Genomic DNA, 27,799 nt, shown 5'->3' with positions numbered 1-27,799 from the left:
ATAAAGTACTCTATTTAGCTGTTCCACGTAACTCCTTCTCTTTATAAAGACTAAGAACTTTTCTCCACCTTTAACATTCTTCTTTCCCCTTATCCACCCTCTCATCTGTCTCTGCTCAAGATATTGCTGAGCACTTCAAAAACAAAATTGACATTATCAGAAGTGACATTACACTAATCAACCCCCTAGACTTCCACCACCTTCCCTCCACACTCACCAGTCTCTCCTGTGCTCCTTCACCCCTGTCACTGATGAGGAAGTTTCAAAACTCTTGGCCTCTTCTCACCTTACTACCTGTACACTTGATCCCTTCAAAACTTCTCTTCAATAGCAATTCTTGTCTAATAAAGGCCTTAACTCATCTATTTAATCTCATGTTCTTAACTGGAATCTTTCTTGCATAACATGCTCTTATCACCCCCATTCTGAAAAAAAACTATTGATCCCTCCAATCTTAATAACCACCGACCTACCTCTCTTGATATCTACCGACCTACATTTCATCTCTAAGCTACTTGAGCACCTAGTCTACCAGGCTAACATCATTACTCTCTGTCAACAACCTGCTGGACCTCCTGCAATCTGGTTTTAAGCAACAACAATCCACTGAAACTGCCCTAACCCGACCAACTAATGATCTTTTAACAGCTAAAACCAACACCATTTCTCACTACTAATACTGCTTGATCTCTCTGCTGCATTTGACACTGTGGATCACCCTCTCCTCCTTCAGTCCCTTAATTCGCTTGGCCTGCGTGACACTTCCCTGTCCTGGTTCTCTTCTTACCTCACTAATTGTTCCTTCAGTGTTTCCTACAATGGTTCCTTAAGGCTCTGTTCTGGGCCCCTTATTATTCTCCCTACCACCTCTATGCTGATGACACTCAGATCTATCTCTCATCTCCTGATCTCAATCCAGAACTCCTAAATCGGGTCTCCTCCTGCCTGTCCGCTATCTCTACTCGGATGTCTCAATGCTACCTTAAATTAAACCTCTCGAAAATGGAAATGATTCTCTTTCCTCCAACTAACACCCATAACATCCCAGAATTATCTATCATAGCTAACAATTTTACTATCTCCCCGTCTCCCCAGGCCCGATGCCTTGGGGTTATCCTAGATTCTGCCCTGTCCATCAGTCCTAATATCCAGTCACTTTAAGTCAAATCATGTCACTTCCACCTAAGGAACATATCCAAAATTAGATCATTTATCACCCAAGATACCACCAAAATTCTTATCCACTCTCTCATCATATCACGTCTAGACTACTTTAATTCTCTTTTAATTGGCCTTCCCCACCAGAGACTGTCACCTCTCCAGTCCATAATGAACATGGGTGGAAAAATTTGTCGCACAATTTGTACTGCATCAAAAAAAAAATTTTGTCGCCCATAAACTTTACTGCATTTTAGCAAATTTTCGCCATTTTGTGAATTTTTGGCAAAGAGAAAGGGGTCAGATTTGCCCATCACTTTTTGGTACTTCGACCATCGAATTGGTTAAATTCGTTCGAATACGAACGAAATCGAACGAATCGAACGAAAAATCGTTCGACTATTCGACCATTCGATAGTCGAAGTACTTTCCCTTTAAAAAAAACTTCGACCCCCTACTTCGGCAGGTAAAACCTACCGAAGTCAATGTTAGCCTATGGGGAAGGTCCCCATAGGTTTGCTAACCTTTTTTTGATCGAAGGATTTTCCTTCGATCGTTGGATTAAAATCCTTGAATCGTTCGATTCGAAGGATTTAATCGTTCGATCGAACGAAAAATCGTTCGATCGATCGAACGAACGTTTAGCGCTAAATCCTTTGACTTTGATATTCGAAGTCGAAGGATTTCAATTCGAGGGTCGAATTTCGAAGTATTTTTTACTTCGAAATTCGACCCTTAGTGAATCTGCCCCTTAGACTTCAATAGTTCGCCAAATGAAACCTGCCAAAGTGCAAAGTGTAGTCAAAGTAAAATCGTTCGATCGATCGATGAACGATATTACTTTGACCGAAAAACTGTCAAATTCGCTAGTCGAAGTCAAAGTATATCCATTTGATGGTCGATTTTCGAAGTATATTTCACTTCGAAATTCAACCTTTGATAAATCTGCCCAACTGTAAAAGGATCTGAACATGTCTAACAAAAACTATTGTAATACGACTAAAAATATGAATCATATTTTTTGCAAATTGAATAAAAAATAGGCAAACTATTCTAATAAAATGGTATAAAATATTTGTTTAAACTATAATTAAAAAAAACATAGTGGTTATTTCCTGCCCCTGCTACAAAAGGTGGATCACTAAGGGATGCAAAAGCATGCCCCTAAGTTCTCATTGAGTTCTCATTGAGGTTGGATTTACAGCAGGGGCAGTGTTCTGCAATCTGTTGCAAGCGATTCTAGTGCAAGGGGCAAAGCATAGCAGGTGCAGGCTAGCCCTGTCCTTACTGCCTTCTATAGGGTAGATAGTAAATATAGACCTCCCATTATATATTTCACCCACAGGAACTCCCTATCTTGCACATATAAATCATGCAAAAATTATGGAATGCCTACATGCATCTTCTCACCCACTCTGTGTAAATTCATTTAGCCTGCAGGGAAATAATTTATAATGTGTAAATTCATTTAGCATGTGTGACTAACCACTCGTGTCTTTTACTAAAATTTGTATATTGTTTTTTTTACAAGAAATTCATCTTTCATTATGACATAAACAAAAAGAATGACCTCAGTTGCAATAATTCATCTTTAAAGCCTTCCAGGACGGGAACACAGCGGGGAAACAAAAATGGATATGGAAATCCATAGTTGCATATGCCTTTATTCCCTCTATGTATCCCTTCCAGATAACTATTGTTATTACTTTTTTTATAACAAATTTGTAAATAAATAACACTGGTTTTGAAAATGTACATGTATGCATAGAATAAACAGTAGGTTGGAATATATTGTACAATGATTTATAAAACATGAGGTCAGTTAGGGGCAGATGTATGAAGGGTTGAATATCGAGGGTTAATTAACCCTCGATATTCGACTAGGAACTAAAATCCTTCGACTTCGAATATCGAAGTCGAAGGATTTAGCGCAAATCCTACGATCGAACGATCGAAGGATTATTCCTTCGATCGAACGATTAAATCCTTCGAATCGAACGATTTGAATGATTTTAATCCAACGATCGAAGGAATATCCTTCGATCAAAAAAACTTAGGCAAGCCTATGGGGACCTTCCCCATAGGCTAACATTGAGTTCGGTAGCTTTTAGCTGCCGAACTAGGGGGTCGAAGTTTTTTTTAAAGAGACAGTACTTCGACTATCGAATGGTCGAATAGTCGAACGATTTTTAGTTCGAATCGTTCGATTCGTAGTCGTAGTCGAAGGTCGAAGTAGCCCATTCGATGGTCGAAGTAGCCCAAAAAACACTTCGAAATTCGAAGTTTTTTTAATTCGAATCCTTCACTTGAGCTTCATGAATCGGCCCCCAAATGTATTAGCGATGAGCAAAATTTTTCGCTAAGTTTTGCTACGAAAATGACACCCATAGACTCTAATGGGTGAAAAAACTTATTGGGCATCAAAAAATATACATTGTCGCCCATAAAAATCAATGCATTTCTGTGATTTTTTGGTGCAGTGAAATGGGTCAGATTTGACCATCACTAATTTTAATCACTGTTTGTTTCAAAATTTTAGTTATTTAGTAAATCCTGAGTTCATCGTATCCATTTTTGGTCATTAGAGATGAGCTTTCTGTCCCCAAAAATTCATGCAAAAAAGGGAGAAAAATGCTCAATGGCTTCAATGAATTTGGCCTGAGACATCACATTTGGTGTAGGAATAAACAGCTATTGATTCCAAAGCATTTAGCACAAGACAAAATGTGGCAAAAATTTGGAAACATTTCTGCCAAATTTTGCTATTTCATACATTGTTCACTGGTTTCGTGAATTTTTTGGTGAAGTGGGGCAGGGCAGTTGCGCTTGTCACTACTGGCCACAGCCACACAACAACATTAACCAAATCTCCTGGCCCAAAGTAATTTCAAGTTACCAAGCATGACCCCAAAGAAAAGCAACATTTTTAGGGAAATTTATTGGTTTGATCCAAGGGTCTTTAAAACACAGATTTTTTTAGTGCCCATTAGGAAAGAACACTATATGACATTTAAGAACATGTAATAATGAGCACAATGAACTATGAGCTCACCAATTATCAATAAATTAATCTTTTAGGGGGTTATTTACTAAGCTCCGAATATCCAAAATTCCCCGAAGTCCGAAAAATTTCGTGATTTTTTTTATAAAATCAGACTTTTAAAAAAATCACCAATTTTCTGAATTTATTAAACCCCGAGGGCTAAAGAGCCCAAATATAAAAACACGGCATCTCAAACCTGTCGAGGTTGCATAAAAGTCAATGGGAACAGTCCCATTGATTTTTGGTTGTGTCGGGGGTTTCAGGCAATTTCACAATGTTTTCAGAGCTTTCGGGTGAAAACTCCAAAAAATTCAGAGTTTTCGGGGGAAATTCACGAAAAAATCGTGAAAATCTGAGCTTTTCCCGCAAAGCAAATTTTCGGGAAAATAAGAGTTAAAAACCAGAGCGGGTTAGATCGGAGTTTGTAGCAGCCGATATTGAGATAAATTTGGACCTTTATATATAACCCCCTTAGTGTCACTGCAGTGGTATAAACTACATAGGCCTGTATCATTTTATGTTTAAATACAACATCTCATATAATGTGACTGAAAGAGGCAATTGATCTTAATCTAAAAATTCTACTGCCAATTGCTTAATTTTACCTTATTTTGTAGTTGTGCTTTGCAGTTGTCACTATCCTGATTAGAACATGTACTTGTAGGTTTAATTAATCTCAAAGTAAATTCTCTGTGAATGGGAGCACAGGGAATATGACCCAAGCTCTGCACTTGTCAGAGTAAAATCCTATTGCAGCAGACTAAATTATTTTTGTGATATGTTGAAGCATCCTCTCCATTTTTTTACTTGGTAACCTTTAGCCTATTGTATGCAAACAGTAGCTAAACAATTAAGAATGTTACATAACAGTGACAAGAGGGGGGTTGTGGGTGCACTCCTAAGGCCATATAAAAAATATTTAAATACAATAATCCCCTGTCTAAAAAGAGAAAAACAGGGTTTTTTGTTACAAAGTTATGATCATAAAATTGGTAAGCCGCCATACCACGTCAAGGTAAACCCCATACGGCGGTCCCTAACCTGTTTACCTGTAATCAAAATTTAAAACCTTGGTTTCAATCTGGACTAGATCCTCCCCCGCCACCTGCATATGCGGCTTTTGAAGGGGAGACTGCCCAGACCAACGCCCATTTAAAAAAAAAAAAAAAATGTGATTGTGAAGAGACTATAATGAAGGAAAAGTAAAGTTGTATATATAAGTGCACACTTGTGTGTGTGTGTATGTGTGTGAGTATAAGTATAAGTACAGGTGTGAGTATAGATTTAGAGGGAGATGAAAAAGGAAAAGCTAAATGTGGAGTGTGATAGGTGTAATGTGTGTGGGTCTGTGCAAGTGTTACCTAGTGATAAGTGCAGCAAATATAATGAGTGTCTCACAGGCGTTGGTAATAAAAAGGCCAAAGCCTCCCCAGCCGCTAGCATTTGTGGCTTTTAAGGGAGAAAAATTGCCCAAACCAAGGATTAATCAAAAACAACAAGGACATAGGGCCACCGTTAATTTAAGGGGGTGGGTATGAGGGTGCACTAACCACATGAAGCTCAGCCACAGCTTCCGGCTGCATTTCAGGTACAAGAGGGGGGTTGTGGGTGCACTCCTAAGGCCATATAAAAAATATTTAAATACAATAATCCCCTGTCTAAAAAGAGAAAAACAGGGTTTTTTGTTACAAAGTTATGATCATAAAATTGGTAAGCCGCCATACCACGTCAAGGTAAACCCCATACGGCGGTCCCTAACCTGTTTACCTGTAATCAAAATGGACCTGAGTTGAGTTGAGAATCCATGTGCTCACTTTGTTGTCCTGTTTATTCCCATATTAAGTAAAGAAGAAATCATAGCTAAGATTCAATTACAGAAAAATTAACATTAGCCTGAAAAAATAGTACATTGTGACCACAGTGCAAATTGCCTTTATTACATTATTACATGTAATGAAGGCTGCTTACGTTAGTAATTCAGGATGCAATTTGGAGTGGTGGCTCCAGAGGTATTATTGGATCAGTCTGCATATTTGGACGTATGTATATGTCACATAACTAGCCTGTACTTAGCTAATACATACAAAATGGACCCTAAACACATATGGGACCTAGATTTTTCTGGATATAATGTCTTTTGATTACTAAAAAACATTTAGTGCCTTATTTAAAGTATTCAAATAAAAATAGTCTGACCAAATAGAAGCCACAATGTGGCTAGATTTGTTTTGGGCTTTTTCCCAAAAAGCCCGAATTTTTTGGATTTTTGCCTGAAAATTCCGAAATAGTCAGTGCTAATTTCAGCACAGACCACAGAAACTTCCAAATAGGATGCCATTGACTTATATACAACCTCGCCAGGTCTGACATGCCAGATTTTTGAATTCTGACTTTTTCCATCCTAGGGGTATAGTAAATCTCTAAAAATGTGAGGTTTTTTTTACTAAAAAGTCGGATTTTATAGTTAAACAAACTCAAATTCTTTGAGTTTTCAGCATTCGGGCTTTGATAAATAACCCCCTTAAACAATAAAATACTCCATTAGGTTTTTTTGTCATAAACATGAATTTATATATCTCAAATAACATAGTACAATATAGAGCATTATTATTGTAATTGTAGCCTTCATACCAATGAGATATGACCACTCTTACCTAATATATCATGGTTTTCAACCAAATAGAAAGTTATTTTTTATAAATTACTTTCTTAAGCTTTCATGATGTAGTCTCATTTAACAACTATTATTCTTTTATGTCTTTCAAATTCAATTACATTTAATCACAAGTTGATTTAGTAAAATGTGTACATGAATTACTGGAAATTTTTCATGTAATGATAATAAACATGATTGGTTATCTATAAAGCAAAACAATTGGGTAGGGATGTCGCGGACTGTTCGCCCGCGAACTAATTCGCGCGAACATCGACTATTCGCGTTCGGCGAATGTTCGCGAACGTCGCGCGACGTTCGCCAATTTGGGTTCGCCTTAGCTGGCGCTTATTTTTGCCCTCTCACCCCAGACCAGCAGATACATGGCAGCCAATCAGGAAGTTCTCCCTCCTGGACCACCCCCACACCCCCTGGACCACTCCCCTTCCATATATAAACTGAAGCCCTGCAGCGTTTTTTCATTCTGCCTGTGTGTGCTTGGAAGAGCTAGTGTAGGGAGAGAGCTGTTAGTGATTTGAGGGACAGTTGATAGTAACTTTGCTGGCTAGTAATCTACTTGATACTGCTCTGTATTGTAGGGACAGAACTCTGCAGGGATTTGAGGGACATTTTAGGTTAGGTAGCTTTGCTGGCTAGTAATCTACCTTCTACTGCAGTGCTCTGTATGTAGCTGCTGTGGGCAGCTGTCTGTCCTGCTGCTGATCTCTCATCTGCATCTGTTCTTCAAACAACTGCCACCTAGCTGTCTAAATATCAATAATAATACCGTCTCCAGAAACACCACCCGAGTGACGTTTTTCAAGCAGCAATAATATATTCCGTATCCAACGGCTGTAGTGTATACGTTGACCTTGCAGGCATTATTTGCCCAGTCTTTAACCAAGTGCCACCTAGCTGTGTGAGCTTTTTCACATTCCGTGTCCAGAAACATCACCTGAGTGACGTAGTGTGATTTCTGCCCTTTACAGCACAAAACGCAGCGCTGTGTCAACAATGGATTTTTCAGATACATTTTTGCCCTTGATCCCCCTCTGGCATGCCACTGTCCAGGTCGTTGCACCCTTTAAACAACTTTAAAATCATTTTTCTGGCCAGAAATGTCTTTTCTAGCTTTTAAAATTCGCCTTCCCATTGAAGTCTATGGGGTTCGCGACGTTCGCGAACTATTCGCATGTTTTGTCGCAAGTTCGCGAATATGTTCGCGAACATTTTTTCCGCCGTTCGCTACATCCCTACAATTGGGATATTTAATATATCAGTATAATTTTTTCTTATCTTACATAAAGTACAATATGTGAGATATTTATATGTAGGATATACTACTAGGTAGTGCACAAGGTTAGAAAATGAAGCACATAATTAACTAAGGATGTAACAAATCCACAATTTTGGAGTCAGCCGAACCCTCAAATCCTTCGAGAAAGATTCGGCTGAATACCGAACCAAATCTGAAACCTAATTTGTATATGCAAATTAGGGGTGGGAAGGGGAAAACATTTTTTACTTCCTTGTTTTGTGACAAAAAGTCACCCTGAACTGAATCTGAAATTAGCATTTGGATTCAATTTGGCCGGGAAGAAGGATTCGCCCGAATCCGACACAAGAGTTTTCGCACCAAATCCAACACAAGGTTTACGGAGGAGAAAAAAAGAAGAGGATACTGCTCTCGGTTAGGGACTGAAATCTGCCTTTGAATTTCAGCAGGCTGATTTCAGGCCCCATCTGGTGTATCTTGTGTCAGGGAGCTGTTATCGTGTTGCATTCCTATTGTTGATGGGCTGCAAGGGGGAAAGGGAGGGGAATGATATCAACCCAACCTTCAGTGTAGCAGTAAATAGTGAGATAGTCAGATGACTGGAGGCACCTGGGAAACTGACAATATGTCAATGTCTATGTTATAAATATGGGTACTTAGAGACTTAAATAACTTATTTTAAGGCCACTTTTCCACAGTTTCAAAAATACACAATGTCAAGTTTCAACTATATCAATTGCCATGTCTTACATATAAAGTGTATGATCCTTCGCAACAGCATGCATATGTTGTGTTGATTTATGCTCCATATAATTAAATATAAGTTCTGTATAAGTATTTCCTCCAACTGTATATTTTCTTGTAATCCACCACAACAACATTAAGGTCACAGAGGGCTACATTCCCTGGCATTTTGAGCAATAGGCAACCATATGGTAATGTTCACTAGATATTATTGACCCCAGTACTTTAGAAAAGTTCACTGTATGTCTTTTTTATTTGATTATAAATGCTGTTAAAATGCTATTGATGTAAAGAAAATATTGCAAATAGGCACAAAACCCACAAAAAAACCAAGCCCTCAAGAAAAATAGTCACATTTCTAATTGTTCAGTTTCACCATAAAAATGCAAAACTTGCAGAAAATATAGAGACAATTGGCACCAGTCAGTCTTGCAGATTTTTTTGTACAAATCAGAACAACAACAAACTAAAAAAAATTCAAAAAATAAAACACAACAATAACAAAATAAAAGCTTTTAAATATATACAATATTAACTATGATCCTGTGTGCCCCTTTTATATATGTAACTGAGCAGGAAAGCAGGTCAGGTCAAATCTCCATATGGCAGAAGTAACAAGCTTCATCCCTTAACATAAAAAGTTTGTTATTAATGATAAATACATGTCATTAAAGTTGTTGCTGGTATTATTGTTTACTGGTCATTCGCAGACTGTTTAGCAGACTCAATAGCTAATATTTTATAAACATGTTAAAGGACAACTGTCACATTAAAATTGCTTTCACCACTGGAGATGTATGCTTCAAAAACCTCATGTGTGACCTTTTAGTGCAGACAGATATTATTCCTATTTCATCTGTACTTTGACCTTGAATACTGCATTTTTGCCTTGTTTTGTTGGTAATTGTTGCACTATTATTCCTATTGCATCTGTACTATAGCCTTAAATATTGATTTTTTGCCTAATTTTCTCCATCTTCCCCACTTTCTTCCAATTAACTGATTTTATCACCCCCTCATAATCTATTTAAACAAACTTTGTAGTTCAGTGACTGTATCTTTAAGACTATCTTCCCTCTTGGACTTCTCTTTTTCCTGTGACACTACTGGCTGATTTACTTTGTTAGTTAACTAGTTGCAATTAGATCTAATTCCCCAGCCCTGTGTGCAGGAGTGTCTCAGCCATTATTTGGGAAAGCAGAGCAAAGAGAAGAGTAAAAGAGTGAATCATTCATGAGTGATCTGAAAAGAAAATTAACAAGGAGTTCAACAAGGGAGCCAAAGCAAAGGATCCAACAGCCTTTCTGTTTAGTCTAAGATCTAAATTTCAAGATTTACTGGTATAAAATTAATTATCTCTATGCTACTGTATAAATATATTTTACTGTATAAATATGTTTTTAAAATATATTAATACACTTGCTATTAATGCATACAAGTAATATAAACTATATTAATAAACATCACCTAACATGGGTATATTGCTGGTTATATTGTTGATGACAGTATTTCTGTTTTTCATTGGCTTGTTAAAGTGTAAAAGGAAATGAAACGGGTTCAACTACTGTATCTTAAGCCCATGGCTTGTATTAAAGTTAACGGTGCCCCATCTCCTCCCTCCCTCCTGGCGAGAGGGACCTGAAAAGGATTCCCTCTGTCTCAGCTTCTGTATGTGGTAGCTATTGAGCCCTTGGCCACTTGACTTTGACAGGCCCCTGAGGTAGTGGGACTTAAATATCGTACACTAGAGCACAAACTTGAGCTCCATGCTGATGACCTGCTCCTTTTCTTGTAGAACCCTGGTGCCTCCCTACAAGAGGCCCTAATTACCGTTTGGCACATATTCTGGTCTTACTATAAATAAGTGTCATTTTTCCCATTGATCATAATATTATCATAATATTGACCCAATTATTGATCAGGTTAGGAATGCGACCACTCTGGGCCTGCCTGCCAATCACATCATGGGAAAAAAATATTTATATAAGACATTTACCTGCACAAGGCACCAAAAAATGGGCCTGCTGTCATGGGCCAGGTGCCTGAGATGCCAAGAGCCAGAGGCATACTTTCTACATCTGGCATGGCTGTGGCCCACAATACTGAGCTTTTGGGGGAAGGTATTGAGGTACTTAGCTGATAACCTAGCACTCCCCAAAGTGCGCTCCCCAGAAACCTATCTACTAGGCTTAGTAAATTAGAAATTTGAAAGAATATGGAGTCACTGACTTGATGTTAACTTGATAGAGCTTCCCGATTTGTAAAACTTATACCTGCTGGGTAGATTGTCATTGTAATTGGATAGTACTATTATATGAATTTAAGAGGTTGTATAAGATTGTTCTACTGTGTATACCCTTAGTGGTTTCCTCTAAAAGGCTATTGGAGACACCACATGTTAATAACTATTTCTAACTGTGAACCATGTTTTGTTTGTATGTTCTATGTATCCCCTTCCCTTGAAAACAAAATAAAGACTTAAAAATAAATGAAACAAGAGTATTAAATGTAAGATACTTTTACTTTTACTTTGTCTATTTTGTAATGGTATCTGGATGAAACACAAAGGCAGGCTTCATAGTCACAGATTTTCATCATTTGTTGAAGAACAGTAAAATTGCTGAAATAGATGGTTGCTAGAGTGAAGCATTTGAGAAAATAAAGAATACGCTTGCAGAAACAGAGCTAAGTGGAATACATTTAATTTGCTATCTTTAAGGCATTTGAATTCTAAAAATCAGTATTAATAGCAGTAAGGAAAAAAGTAAGCTACAAAAACAAAGAGCATTTTTCTATATGTTGAAACTGCCTTCATTGTTCTGTAACACATGCAATCATCATTTTTAAAATAAATAAACCCCTTCTGCATCATGCCTTGTATGTTTGAAAGTTTAAAGATGTTCATCTGGGATATACTGTAGCAGCATAAATTAAACTATAATAAGCTATGTCTGTATCTGGTGGTTTTACACCAAGGGTCCATTGCCCAGAAATTCCCACATATATATTTATATACTATCTACTATGCCCATAAACACAGGAATAATAATGAAAAATGCATTGCATTACATCAAAAGTTTGCATCACTCTGCAGATTTTAGAACAATCATGTACTTATCATATTTTATGAACACTATTCAAAGGGGAATGTTAGATGGTATACAAGCAGTTATGGCATGTGCATCATAGGTATGGAAATTACCTAAGGTAGGCTAGGAAATGGTTTTTAATTGCATCAAAAGAATTCACATTATATTAAGGACTGAGGACCAAGAAATAAGCATTAAATAACTGTCACCATCACAAATGCCTATTTCCTTGAAAAACTGCAGTTATAAAGCTATTATTTGGGGTCCTTAAATTGGTCATGAGATATTAGTTCTCAGTACAGCTCAGCAGCTCAGTTGAGGATTAACACCTTTTCAAATTCTTCTCAGATGCAAATTGCTACTGTTTTAAAAATGGTAACATTTACTGATCCTCCCCTAAACTTTTCTTAGTATGTGTTTCTATTTGGGGGCTGGGGCAGCTGCACTGAATTGTGGCAATGACCTAACATATAAATGCTAATACTATGAACACCTGCAAAGCCCATAGATCAGAGTAATCTGGGTGTAGCATTGGACTGGGGGTCCAATGCCCAACATGGTCGCTGCATCAGGGTTCCCCACACCCACCAGCCCACATCCCAGGGTTCCCCTCCCCCCTACCCTGCAAACCCCTTTGCAAACCCCCGACCCTGCACATACCTTTTTATCTTCTTGACGCAACTCAATTGGGGCCAGTAGGGGAGGTCAGGGGGCAGCGCTGTTAGCAGCTCCCACAGGAGCCTGGGTCCACCTCATCTTTTTCCCAGTGTCCCATCTCCTCAGTCTGACCCTGGCTGGGTATCATTAAAATACGCTTTAATACACCTTTTGTACCCTTTAACCTATTCAGTCAATAACATTGTAGACAAACAGCTCAATAAGGATGTACAGAATCTGCAATGATTTATCCAATTACTTAATATTCTGAAGTTATGCAAATGTACATTAGTGTGGTATGTAAAGGGACAGTTCACATTAGAACAAGGGGTTATTTATCAGAGGTCGAGTTTGTGAGGTTTGTGAGGTTTTTTCTACCTCAACTCAAAACAAACTCACAACTTGAATGTTTGCTTATTAATGAAAAATAAGTTTTTGAGCGCAAACCACAGTAAAAAAATTCAAAAACCATGAAGGCAAAAAGTATCTTCAAATGGTTCAAGGGATCTCTGCCATTGAATTCTACATGACCTCAACAGGTTTTAGCTGAAGATATGGGGTTTTAGCAGCTTCAGGGCATAATACATCTCAAAAAATTGTTCTTATCCCCAAAAATTCAAGTATTTAGTGAAACTACCCTTGAAAAACTTGAATTTTTCAGGAAAACACAATTCAACCTTTATTATATAACTCCCTTAATGTTTTGTATTACAGTGTATATAGCATGGTAATTTTCTAATTTCAACCAATATCAGGTTGGCATAACTAATTTAGCCTAACAACCAGTCATTCATTTGGAATTCAAAAAGAAAAAATGACTACAGAGGATAGAATGTAGAATGTAAACCATAATACATAAGGAAACAGATAACCCTTAACTACCAGATATCAATTTCAGTTGCAGTCTGCAAATAGGCTTTATAATAATGTTAATAACTGAAAAAACCCATTTGAAATAAAAAAATAAATGAAGATAAATGAAGAATAGTTATGAGCTAAATATTAAGCCACATGTGGATTCACAGAGAAATTCCATGTTTCCTCATTGGGTATTTTTTTCACAAAACTGCAGCATCATTTTGTGAAAAACACAGTAGCGATCAACTTCAGTGTATTTAGCACACAAAAAACTCACTGTCAAGTGCACATTATTAATTTTCGTCCGGATAAATTCTCTATGGTAGGAATGAAGAACAATTTAAAACAGCATAGAATTTGTTCATCTATACTGAAAGTTAACTGAGATGGAAAAGTCCCCTTTAAACCTAAACTAGCAGATAAAAATTAATTGAACTCAACCATCTGATTTTACTATAGTAACAACAAAAGGCTTCAGAGTTCCTTTATTTTGACTGTTCACTTTGTTTTGTTACATGGTATTCTTTTCATTTTTACTTTACACTAATATAGATCTGGGAAACGCTGAAGAAAGAATTCACTGTTAAACTAAAAGCAAAACATATACAAAAATGTTAAATAATACTTACAAAATGGTACATTTTATTCAACACCTAAAATAATGAAAAGTTAGATCATTAATCATAAAAATGACCTTTAAAATGAATGCTTTTTTCCTAATGCTACTTTATGCACATTCATTACTCACAGATTTTATGACTTCTGAACAATGCAAATAGAAAATAACTTTTATTTTTATGCTGGTATACTGGAAAAAACCATTGTGGACCACATGGCACATAATAATATGCATCAATAAATGCACAATTGTACATGGTGTCATTAGTCATACAAAGCTCACATTTCTGCAATTTAGGGTGATGTAGGCACCTATTTTGGATCCTTGTGTGATCTGCTTTTTCATCAACCTGCTCCCATGCTGGAGAAAATGTAGTCCGTGGACCATGAGGGTAAAGGGGCATAGATGTATGGAAGCTATAATCACTGAGGCCCTTTTTTATTGAGAATGCTGCATTTCCCTTGCATTCAGTTTCTCCTTCAGTTCACCAACACTTAGCATGGCCAAGTGAAACACAAGCTTTGCCTATATACAGTAATCTTACATCATTCCAGCTCTGTCCTGCAAAACTCCCTACTATTGCAAGTGTATCGCTATAGTAAACTGACTTGTGCTAGGGCAGTTTTAGCTACTTTACTTTGTGAGCTGATACCACAGATGAGCTCTCTTTCTCAGGGGTAAGCCCTCGCAACGCGGTGGAGGCAGGGTGTAGTGTAACTGTAACGGGGTGGATAGCACAATGATGTGCGCCAGTAGTTCTTTAACGGTTGAACAAAGAACTGTGTTTATTGAACAATAGCACATAGATCATTCAGCACATTGATCCACAATAGAGCATAGAACATACACAGCAGCATAAAGGAAGCATATACTCACAGCACGTATAGTCTGAATCCCCACAGGCTAGGGAATATACAGCAGAGAGTAAGTTGACAGCATGTGATGGGTATTGCCCAGTTTTCAGGATATCTTCCAGTGGCAGACTAGTGGAATTCCTATCATCCCTATCTCAACACTTGGTTCCTTACTCCGGGTCAGTATTACCCTGGGATCTTAATCCCTCTAACCTCCTCGGCGGAACCTTGGTTCCTAAACCTTTTATACTCCGGCACAGTGCCATCTGGTGTACACTGTGTGAACTACAGGGGTTACATAAGCACAAGGTCCCCATAAGGACCCACTAAGGTGTCCATATTACTAGGAATGTGCCTGTCTGTAATGTGTAAGGGTGTCACATCCCTACACAAGCAAAATGAATCTTCATTCCAGACTTTGTCCTTCAACATTTCTTCTGTCCTTCATGCAGTGGTGTTGCAACATCTTCTCCTTATTTATTCAAATCTGCAATAACAGTCCTTTACATTACTTACAAGTACATTCTGTCTCCATCAATATAGCCTCTTCTATCCTCTAAAACATTTTTTATCAGTATCATGCATATTCTCTCCTGAATCTCTAAAATATATTTTATGCATGACTTAAAATGACTACTGTAATGTGTAAATAAATTTCACAATGTGATAGATTCCTTCACAGGGGCATTATCTCACGAAAAACACATTCATTTCTATTTATAACAACCATTGATCAGTAATGAGTTGAGCTGATTCAACTACTCAAACTACCTCCAACACCTGCAATAACATTGCTCCTCATTCCAGTGACAGTTCTTACTATTCCTTTTTGACAGTAAAAATGTGTTGCACAGTTACTCTGCAAATCAATGCTTTCTCATTTGATTAATACCTAAGCAACATCACAAAGACAAGTGATTTGTTTAAATGCCAGATATAATTACATTGTATAGTTTAAAATTAAATCCTGAAAATGTTCATTCCTTGTGTAAATATTTTTTTTACTCTTCTCTATAAAGAATACAAAAATTCTAGTATTACATTGCCAAAACACAGTGGTTTATTGATTTTTCCTTGAAGCATTGTGGAAAGTTGAATTGTATTTTATATTGTCATGGACTTGTTCCTGGATTCTTTGTTCTCCAAAGTGTATACTTCTCTAAAATGAACATATGTAGGTATCTCAAAATCAACCCAAAGGACCATACAATCATTTTCTGAAACAACACTGGCAACTATGCAATAGTAACAGCATATAACACGTTGGTTTCAGATTTCATAACATGTAAACAATGAACAAACACCATGCCCTTAATATTCCTATGAATACATCAAATCCTGTTTTACACATAAGGTTATTTTTTTTTGTTATTGAAATGTGAAATATTTTATGCATTATGTTCTTGTCCATGCAGTGGAATGCTGTACTGGAAAACTAACCATCTATGCTGGTAAGAAGGGAGCAAAACACATCATCACATGTGAGTAGGGATGTAGCGAACCGCCGAGTATGTGTTCGCGAACGCCGTTCGCGAACACCGGCAAAAAATGCGAACTGTTCGCGAACTTCGAACATCCGAAAATCGTTCGATTCGAACCATCGAAGGATTTTAATCGTTCGATCGAACGATTTTCGTTCGAATCGAACGAAAATCGTTCGATTTTAGCGACCGAATGGTCGAATGGTCGAACGATTTTGACGTGAACGCCTATTGGCGAACGTCGCGCGACGTTCGCGAACTTGCGGCGGACGCGAACAGTCGAAGTTCGCGCGAACTAGTTCGCGCGAACTAGTTCGCCGCCGAACAGTTCGCTACATCCCTACATGTGAGAACACGGATGCCTTACCACTAGGTAGGAACAAATTGATTTAGATAGGTCAACCTTCATGCACACTTTGCTTGTCAGAAAGAATTTTAAAAAGGAAACAAACTGAATCAATTCAGCTTCACAATTTTTATTGATTTGTGATTACAATTCAGTTTATGTGCCATACATCAGTTCACAGCCTGTATGCTTAAAAAATGTTTCAGATGGGCTTAGTGACCTGAAGTGGAGGAGGTCAAACTTGTCGCCCCCTGGACCATCCCCCTAAACAATAGCCAAGTTAAAATGTTAATAATTGTACAATCTGCCTATTTCAGTAAAAAATGGAAAGATAAGGAAGGACCTGTGCTCCTCAACTCCATGGTTTATATTTTCTAAACTGTTCCCATTCCTTGAATATTTTGCTCTTAAAATGGGAATGACATCCATGTATTCTGCATTACATATTGCTACTTTAACTAAAGTATTTTTTGTCTTTAAAATCTTCTGGTTATGTGGACACTTATGGGCACTCACTTCATTACTGTTAATATATGCTGCAGTACCACCAACTTCCCTCCCTGACTCTGAAACCAATAAAAAAGGTATTGTACAACTCAAATAACTCAAACATCATGTAGGCTTTTAACATCTTCAAATGTTTCCTGTAACGGTCGGCACCCAACACCAGAACAAATGCCAAGCACCCTGGTCTCGGCTCGTGCTTCACCTGTAGTGTGACCACCTTTGGCTTCGGGAGGAGCCCTCAGCTACTTGCCACCAGGACTTAAAGAGAGGTGCAAGGCAATAGGTTCTGGATAGGCAGAGGGGCACGACTGTAAAGCAAAGTCTTTGGGCAGAAGATCGTAGTACAAGGCGTTTAGGCAAAAGAGTAGTCAGATCAGGCCAGGTAGGGGCAGGCAGAGAATAAACGTAGTCAGGCAGGCAAGGGTCAAACCAGGAAGTCAATCAGAGGGTTAATCAGAAGAGGTAGTCAGTAATCAGGCAAGGGTCAGGATCCAGAGGTCAGAATAGTCAAAAGCCAGGCAGGGGTCACAACAGGAATCAAACAGGTTCAAAAACAGGATTAGCAAAGCTCAGGAAGCACCAGGAACAAACTCCTATCACGGGCAAGGTCCTGTAGCTGTAATGAGCCTTAAACACTTTCAAATTTGGCGCCATTGCACGCTGGCGTCATCACGTGCCTTTTAATGATGAGGAGGCGTGCGCGCCCTAAGGATACAAGACAAGGAGCGGCGTGGCGGGCGTCCCTGCTGCACCACTGGACCACCAGGACAAGTTTTATTTTTCATTACAGTTCCTCTGCCATTGACGCCTACATGACCTCCACAGGTTTTAGATGGTGTATTTTCAGATTCAAGCTATGTCTAGGGTCGGGGGTATAATAAATATTGATGAGCGAATCTGTCACATTTGACTTTTTCCAAAAAATTTGCGAAAACTGAGAAATCAATAGCAACAATTTTTTACATGTGCAACAATTTTACTAACTCCAAATGCATTGAAGTCAAGGGCGTTTTTTCTTACGGTGACTTTTTTGTCTAAATGCATTAAAGTCAATGGGAGTTTTTTCTTATGGCAACTTTTTTATCCAAAAGCATTAAAGTCAGTGGGCATTATATTTTATGACAACTTTTTTTCTCTTAAACATTTTTGTCTCAGTGACTTTTTTGTAGCGGCGACTTTTTCCGCAGCAACTTTTTGCGACAGTTTTACAAAAACATTCGTAAAATTTGTTTGTTGTAGGACAAAATGCCCCAAACGAATATGTCTTATAACATTATAACTGCAAAATACTAGTGCAAGTAGTTGTGTCTTTTGCCCATGATTCACCTTGCCCCTTTTTTGCGGCACCTAACAATGTGAGACAAAACTCTTTGTGTCGTCTAAATATAGATCCAAGAAGCAATTACACTTGGCATTTAAGAGTCATACATGTTAGCAGATCAAAAGCATTGACATACCTGTCCTTTCCTTGCGCATCTTTCATGACATGCATTTAATAGTGAAGGAGGTTAGGGCATGCATTCATTACAGGGCTCCCTTATGTCACATGGTGGTCCACTCTGCACCTTGTGCTTGGCAAAATACATTGCACAGCAGCTTTGGATCTGGCACAGATTTTTATAGTGTTATGTAATAAAATGCATGGGTAAAGGACCTGTTATCTATAATGCTTGGGACCTGGGGTTTTATTGATAAGAAATTGATCTTTCCATTATTTGAATCACCATACCTTCCGTCTCCTAAATATAAACATTAATTAAAACCAATAGGATTGTTTTGCTTCCAATAAGGATTAATTATATCTTATTTGGGATCAAGTGCAGTGTTCTGTTTCATTATTACAGGCAAAAAAAAAATAATTATTAAATCTTAGAATTATTTGACTAAATGGAGTCTATGGGAGATGGCCTTCCCATAAGTTTTCTGGGTAATGAGTTTGCCAATAACAGATATACCTATATATCTTTTACAAACACATTGTGGCTTCATCAGTACTGCTATTTGCATTTTGACACCACACATTTGAGATGTAGGTATTATCAGAAACAACAATCAGCAGTGGTTGCTCATTGCTTTTGTTACAGATACATGATCATGCAAAAGAATTGATGGAGTGAATATATTCTTGGCTTTTCTAAACAGACGTATAAGGAACATATATTTCTTAACACTAGGTTATCCCTGACATCCCCTATAGCTATCATATTTAAACAATCCCTTATTACAATCAGGATATTAACAACAAATTTTATTACTGTTACATAATTATGTTTTGAGCTCCACTAGAAAAATACCAATAAACGACCCAGTCAGTTTTTCCACAGTATTTTGGGTGTCAGCTCTGATTTTACTATCTTATCAATACAGGATAGCTGAGTTGAATATGAGATTTGGTTTGAAGTCAGGATTGTTTTGTCCGCAACTGATTTTGTATTTTTAACTACACAGAATACATGGTTGAATGTAAATAGGAAGACAGACATTGCATTTGTAATCCCAAGAGTCACACTTGTCCTGTGAATGGTAAGGGAAAAAGTCAAGTGCGGTATTTGTCAGGATATCTTTGCCATTTAATTTATCCCCATAGGCAGTGACTGTCAGTGTCTATGACTAGGAGCTAGTCTGTGTTTTGATATTATTGTGCACATTCCCACAGGGGGTTCTTTGGACGGGCTTTTGCATTCATCTGAAGGAGCTGAAGTTTGAGCTGCCTTTCACGAGTGCTGATTTCCCAAGATAAAGTGATTGACTTCTACATGGAACCTGGAAGACATAAACAATCAGTAAAACATTTTGTCACAAACAATCACAGACTAAGGCCCTGCCTCACAAGTGACTGCACAAAATGAATTTCATAAGGCAGGCTTTCATAAAAATAGACTGCTAAATTTGCATTTTAAACATGTTAATTTCTAATGGCTCTCACAGCCTTTTATTACCATGACAAGCGCGATTAGGGATTAAACTTTATTAATCATAAGGTTTATTTGAGTGCTTTCTAATATAAGCTCTGCCTTTGTGTTCTCATAAAGCTGCTTATTGTGTTTAATATTTTGCAAAAATAATTTGTTTAGGCATCAGTCAGTTAATCTGAAATACTTTTCTAAAATTCTTATTGAGCACACAAAACCCACCTTTTGTTGTTTTGTTTTACACCCTTATCCTTCATAGCTTATTTCAGTCATAATTTGCAGTTGGTCAGAGCAAAACCTGTTATCGTTAAGCCAGAAGAATATGAATTTGACTTAAATAAGTTCCTTTCTTTTTATCTTGCAGAAGCTCAAATGAAACACTGCACCTTTTGAGATATTTACCATTTTCTTCCGCTAAAGTTTTATCTTCTCTTTGGTTCCAACAAAAGACAGAGTAATAGACTTATTGTAACTCTGGACTGTGTGTGTGCATTTCAATGAGGGTATGTGGCTATTTGTTTCAGTTCAAGACATATTGCCTTCAAACTATCATGTAAATACTTCTCTTCCTTTTATGATAAACTTTACATAAAAATAGCTATCTAATATGCACAGCCCCGCATTTAGTTAAAGGGAAAAAAATGTACTTGCAAACTTTTTCACAGCGCATCATGAAATTCATGATCTAACCACAGCTTAAAAATTCAAAACCTTCATGTAAAATGTGATTTACTTCCTTGACATTAAAAAGATAGTGGAATAAAGAACATGCCTAGGAAACTACTTAAATCATTTACATTCCTCTTTTCCAAGGGGACAGATTATGAGATTTTCTTAAACCTTCAAGTTACTTTTTGTACAGGAAATTCAGGTTCATAGGATTCATTTTCTCTCCCCACTCGTGTAAAAGTCATTATTTTCATCTTATGTACCAGGACCATCTCAACCATTGTATTAAAGGGAAATTAAGGCTTTCTTTAAGTATTTTTCCTAACAATGGGGTCACTGACTTTGACAGCATGATTCAAGCCATATACAAATGCCCACACTTTTGTGATATATAAAGTGAACTCATAGATTGTTCATAATGTATCTTGGCCACATATTACTGGTGATAGTCCTTACCTCCAGGCATAACACGTCCTTTGTGTGACAAAAAAATCTTTCCAAGGGTTAACCTTTTTATAATACAGCTTATATGAACACAAATATATTATTCTGAAGTGTCGGGCAGATATGATGGTCCAGTTTCTTTCTGAGCTTCCATCATAATTACTGCAGTTTCCTAGAAGCTTTTTAATGTATGTTAGTTAGAGATTTATTGTATTATTTTGTTTTTGACAAATGTCAAATCCCACATATTTGGCAAAGTATTCAACCAGATCTGTTGTACAGGTATGGAATCTATTAAACAGAATGCTCAGGACCTGGGGTTTTCTGGATAAGTGGCCCTTCTGTAATTTAACTCTTCTAAAAATATTGCAAACATTAAATGAAAATGAAATAAAAATAAAATTGGTTTGTTTTGCCTCCAATAAGGATTAATTATATCTTAGTTAGGATCAAGTACTGTTTTATTATTTTATCATTTTGAAAATGTTGTAATGTATTTCTGTTGAAAATATATGGTTAGGCTTAATCCAAATTTGGCAAAAAAAAAAAAAAAGAATTTTAAGCAAATCTTTAACTGTATCCTGGGTTAGGTGCTTCCCTAATGTAAAGTGCAAATTATCCTTGTAAAGAAAGAGGCACCCTCCTCTAAAGATGTATTATTTCTAACCATTTGTCCCTCAGTACCCATCAGTTGCAATACAGTGTGCCTTTTCTTATTTGCTTTATTTGGATAAGGGTGGAAGCAGGGAATGGCATTTTGAATGTCAAAGCAGAGATGATTGTAGTAATGTGCTATTACCCTTACAGCATTTACCACTCCAGAAAGTCTAATGGGCTAAGTTTTAAAGATGTCAGACCTTTGTTTTAATTTCTAACTAGTAGTAGACTGGTCAAACTAATGGATTGGTTGCTATTAGAAACTGCACTGGTGTTATTTGTAAATTAGTAATAAAGTGCCAGTTTACTGTTGGTTAATGTGTAAATTGCAACTACAGTACAGTATTTCACTTTTTTAACATTCTTTTTTATTTCTCAAATGTTTGCCTTAAACTTAACTTTAGATGCAGATATTGCACACAGACGTTGCAGCCTATAATATCTACCCCTGAGATTGTAATCAGAATTAAGGAAATGCTGATCGTGTAAAGCAAAGCCTCTTCATTGCCAGTTTTAATCTTCAACATGAATCTTTAGTTTGTGCTTTTGTTTCTCACATTCATCTCGCTAAGCCACTGACCCTAGCCTATAACCTGATTGCAGTTCTTTTATATCTCTCCATTGCATGATTCCTTAGGCATATGATATCCTCTGCTTCTGCACTGCATTGTTTAACTACTTACTTTGGTTTTGTACATCTGACCTGTATGCATACCTGTTATTCTTCTGGGGTTATTCATTTAGCCACTGTAGTTCTTGACCCTTGGCCTGTGATTGGAGTTGCTGCAGGGAGCTGAGGTTTGAGAGGAAAAAATGTAGTACCTCAAATAAACTGATGTTTGCCAGCACTCTCTTTTGGCATTATTTCTTTATTAAGCTTTATCTACAGAGCGTTGAAATGTTTACACAATTTACAGAGGTTGTTCCTCTTTCACACCAGTTCCCTATCACATTCACACACACACACTCAGTCTGTGGTCAGTTTAATCAGAATTCAGTTAACATCACTATGTTATGTAGAGTGCAGGGTATGCAAACAGAAGATTAATTCTTGCAGCTGATGTTTAGCTTGGTATTGGACTCAGCTCTACAAGACAACAGTGCTTACTACTGAGCTGTCATGCTGCTCCACAGCTACTCATTACAATAAATAAAAAATAAGGCCAACTAATGTCTCTATATTTCAAAATGTTTAAATTACTGAGCTACTACATCCACACAGACAATAACTTACAGTAACTGGAATTACGAGTGTCGGACTGGCCCGGGACACCCCCGACAGGCCAGACCCCCTCTCCCAACAGTTTTTTTTGGCGCATCGCAGCACCGTTTGCGCATGCACACCTAACGCTGTTTGCACATGCATGCCTAGCGATATTTGCGCATGCGCGATGTGCCGCCTGGGCAAGTATGAATAGTGGCACCTTCACGTCACAGTAGGGGGTGGGGGGCCTGAGGGGGGCCCTGGACAGCAGTCCCGGTGGGCCCTGGCCCAACCCTTTGAATTACTAGATATAAAATACTGTTTTTAAGGATGACACAAACACTGTAGGGCTCATTTACCATTTCTAAACCAACATGTATAGGGCAAGAATGAGTACAAAGTACCCTACATTTTATATATTTATATATACATTGTAACCAGGCACAGGTTTATCAAAAAATAGGTTTATTAGTCCAACGTTTCAGTTCCTTATGGAACTTTCATCAGGGCATAAGGAACTGAAATGTTGGACTAATAAACCTATTTTTTGATAAACTTGTGCCTGGTTACAAAATTCCTTGGAGTGCTGCCACTATTTGCTCTCATATCTATCTCTATATGGATTAGAACCCAGGTTATGGACATTGGCTTAAGGTTGTATATTCCTACCTGCAGCACTATATATATATATTGTGGTAGAGTGACTAGGAAAAGGTGGAAAAAGTTCACTCTAACATTTAATTTCTCCCCAGGTACTGAGAGAGGCTCAAGGAAGGGAGTTATTAAACAGAGAATCAGCGCTCTGTTTAAAGACTTTAGTAGCCAGGGACTCCATTCCGCAGATCCAGTCCAGAGATTGGAGTTCACCTTCCACAGGAAAGCTGTCCTGTGGAAAGGCTATTTAAAGGTAATTAGAATGGGAGAGTATGTCTCTCAACAGGGCACAGCAGGTAGGAGACCTGGCTGTGTTAGGAACTCCCAGAGGAGCTGGGGGTGCTGCCTGATACTGCATGAAGCAGAGGGATCCTGTGACCCTGACAAAGTTGTGCCAGGAGGCTGAACACTACCAGGAAGGAGTCCTGTGAGTACAGGGGTGAACCACAACATTGTTTTGTTTGCTGGTAGTCCACAAGGGGCCCAGCCTAGTCAGGGACTGCTCCAAAGTTGGAAGGTAGTGCCCAGTGGGCTAGGTTTTATTTTATGATTTGTTTGTATGATACAATGTTCACCCCTGTGTCTGTGGATAATTCACAGTGTTTGTTTAAAGTGGGAAAATAAACTGCTGTTTTCCTGGAAGAAGCTATGTGTCCCTGTCTTTATGCTCCTTTGTCCTATGCTGCCTGCCCACCATTGACTAATCCCCCCAAAAGTTACATGTTCAAGCCGCCAGCTGGGATTTCTGGTTGCATGTTTGAATACTCTTGAGAAATATCCCTGTGAGGGATCGAAACGTCGAGTTAAATAAAAAGTTTTTCTTTATTTCGCCTGAAAATCCTGTGAGTGCCACCATTCTTCACCTATACATTTACCCTGCTGGCTCGGGCACCCAGGTACTCTATCCTGTAAATGGTGTACACCTTTGGGACTGTAAGTATATATATAACAACAATGATCTTAAACTTAAATTAAGTTGTCTAAAAATGCTGCCTCAATTGCTTATCTAACATCCCATGAGAACACCAAAGTGACTTCCTTACATAGGAAAGAATGCACTGGTAATACTATATTGCGAGCATCTTCTGCCCACCTGCCTCACCTCATTCAAAACATACAAATGGGCATCTATTGCGGCATCTATGTTCAGATCATGACGACTTTGTCAAAAAGTCATGTGTTCTGAGAGGTTGACTCTTAAGGGATCAGTAACATAAATTTAAAAAAAAAATTCGTTAGTATAGAAAGAAAAAAAAACCACAAAGACATATTAAACTTTTAAATCGTTAAGTCTTGTGCTCCTCTTCAGAAAAGGCAATCCGGTGAGCCATCGTGCTGTGCTCGATTTCTCCTCCCTGCTTTCCTTATAGGAGATAGCCAGGGAGGAGAAATCGAGTGCCGCTTAGTGGATTGTCACCGTGCCGACTTTTCTGAAGAGCGGAGATTCTGCGAGTTATTTCTTAATAAAGACTTTGTGATTTAAAAGTTTAATATGTATTTGTGTTTTTTTTGTTCTATACCAACAATTTTTTTTAAAAAAAATTTGTGTTACTGATCCTTAAACCCAGGGTTACAAATGTCAACTTTATTAAAAGTAACACTTTCTTGTCCCACACTACCGGTAAATAAAATGTAAAGTTAATCAATTTATTAACTGTAACACACACCATGTTATTTACCTGTTCTCATGTCCCAGATGTGGAATACAAGACGTTGGACAAACAAGCAGAACTCTAAAAGAAAGAGCAAGAGAGCACATCAGTAACATTACGAACAAAACTGAAACAAAGGTACAGATGAAGCCACTTTGGTTTGATGTTTAACACAGAATAGCTAAACCCAATTACCCCACTTATACCATTTAACACAAAAAAATTGTGTCACAGCATCCTACCTTTGTGAATAATAGTGCTTTGGTATGTTATTGTAGCTACACACTTCACAAATTGTGCCTCTGGAAACCTAAATTTCTTTTGCATCCAGGATATCCAAAGCGTTATACCGGATCAGAGAGGAGGGGATAGAATAAATAAACTACTCTATTTGGAAAGTAAATGGATTTTTGTCATAGTCACTCTATGGGTTTAAAAATGAGTATGATATATCATGTAATTTTTAAATCTTTGAATATTTCTTCAGTGATTTTAGAAACATATACTCTTTCCATTCTATTCTCCAAATAGGTTATCCTATATTTTGAATAATGAGTATGATGTAATATGTCCATTTTGAGCATTACTATGTTGTTTAAGCATCGACAAAACATAATTAATTAATTCTAATGTCTTAATAGTAATTTATATCTCTTTTGTATGTTAGAGACAAAAAATGTTGTATTCTTGTTGATGAGAGAATTGTTTATATACATACATATCATGAATTGACTGATATTTTTGAAATATTGTTTTCACATCTACTTTGGGTGTATACATTTGGCTTGGTTTTGGCTTACTTTACTATAACTAAGGTGTACCAAGATGGCACCCAAAGAGATATGGGTGTAACCCTAGCTTGCACCTGGTCAAGCTGTTAATAGGGATTGGTGCATATGGTGAGCCTGGAGATTGGTTTATTTGTTTTTCGTTAGTTAATTGATGTGTTTTTTTGATTGGTGAAAACTAATTTAAATATCAGAAGCTAAGCTCTGTACAGATAGCCTATGACTAAGGGGCACATTTACTTAGCTCGAGTGAAGGAATAGAATAAAAAACACTTCGAATTTCGAAGTATTTTTTTGGCTACTTCGACCATCGAATTGGCTACTTTGACCTTCGACTTGAATCGAAAGATTCAAACTAAAAATCATTTGACTATTTGACCATTCGATAGTCAAACTACTGTCGACCACCTACTTCACCACCTAAAACCTACCGAGCATCAATGTTCGCCTATGGGGAAGGTTCCCATAGGCTTTCCTAGCTTTTCTTGATCGAAGGAAAATCGTTCGATCGATGGATAAAAATCCTTCGAATCGTACGAACGAAGGAAATGTGGTAAATCCTTCTACTTCGATATTCGAAGTCGAAGGATTTTACTTTGACGGTCGAATATCGAGGGTTAACTAACCCTTGTTATTCGACCCTAAGAAAATGTGCCCCTAAGTGTTTGTAACACGAAGTTCGTAAGGCTGTGGACACTATAAACTACTTTACTTTAATTTAATAACCTGGTGCCTTCATTTGAGTTCCTGATTTAAAGAATTTTCGATTTGTCCGCTCTCTGTGCTGAGGGCTCAGGGCAATGCACCTGTGCCACTTCCCTAATGTGTTGAGTAATCATCCTACAATTTGGAGACCCCTCTTCAAGATTTATTATTCTTTTTTTTACCAAAGGAAAACAAAACAATAATACATACTTGGAAACTTACTTATGTCTCAGCACCATGGAATCCAAATAAATGAATCTCTTCCCCTATGCAAAGTTATCTAAGCAGAGGATGCTCGAATAAATGTCAGAAAATACTAGGCCAATAGACTGCTGATCCTGCTGAATTTTTCAGAATCGATTAAAGCCTGCGGGTGTTAAAAGTCTGAATCAAAAAGTTCTCCAACTCAGACCTCCTGAGTACATGTAGAAGTTAATGGGGGTCATTTATCAAAATCTGAAAATCTCATTATTTTCTGAAAGCTACTCAGACCAAATTTGCACTGTTTTTTCCCCTTATTTATCAAAACATTTTTCCGAAAATTTAATTTGCTGGAAAAAACTCGGAAAAATTATGAAAAATTAAAATCATACAAATTATACGGATTTGACTCCTAAAAACTCAGATTTTTTGGATTTTTGCCTGAAAACCATGAAATCTTCGAATTATTGCACAAAACCCAGAGCAGATCAGGATATTTGAGGGACTTCTCTCATTGGCTTCTACATGAACTCGGCAGGTCTAATTTGGAGTATTTTTTATTCAGACTTTTAACACCCTCGTGGTTTAATAAATTCAAAAAAGTTTGAGGTTGTTTTTCACTAAAAAT

This window comes from Xenopus laevis, chromosome 4L (genome assembly GCF_017654675.1).
Source record: "Xenopus laevis strain J_2021 chromosome 4L, Xenopus_laevis_v10.1, whole genome shotgun sequence".
NCBI lineage: Eukaryota > Metazoa > Chordata > Amphibia > Anura > Pipidae > Xenopus > Xenopus laevis.
Note: the sequence above shows the minus strand (reverse complement) of the source record.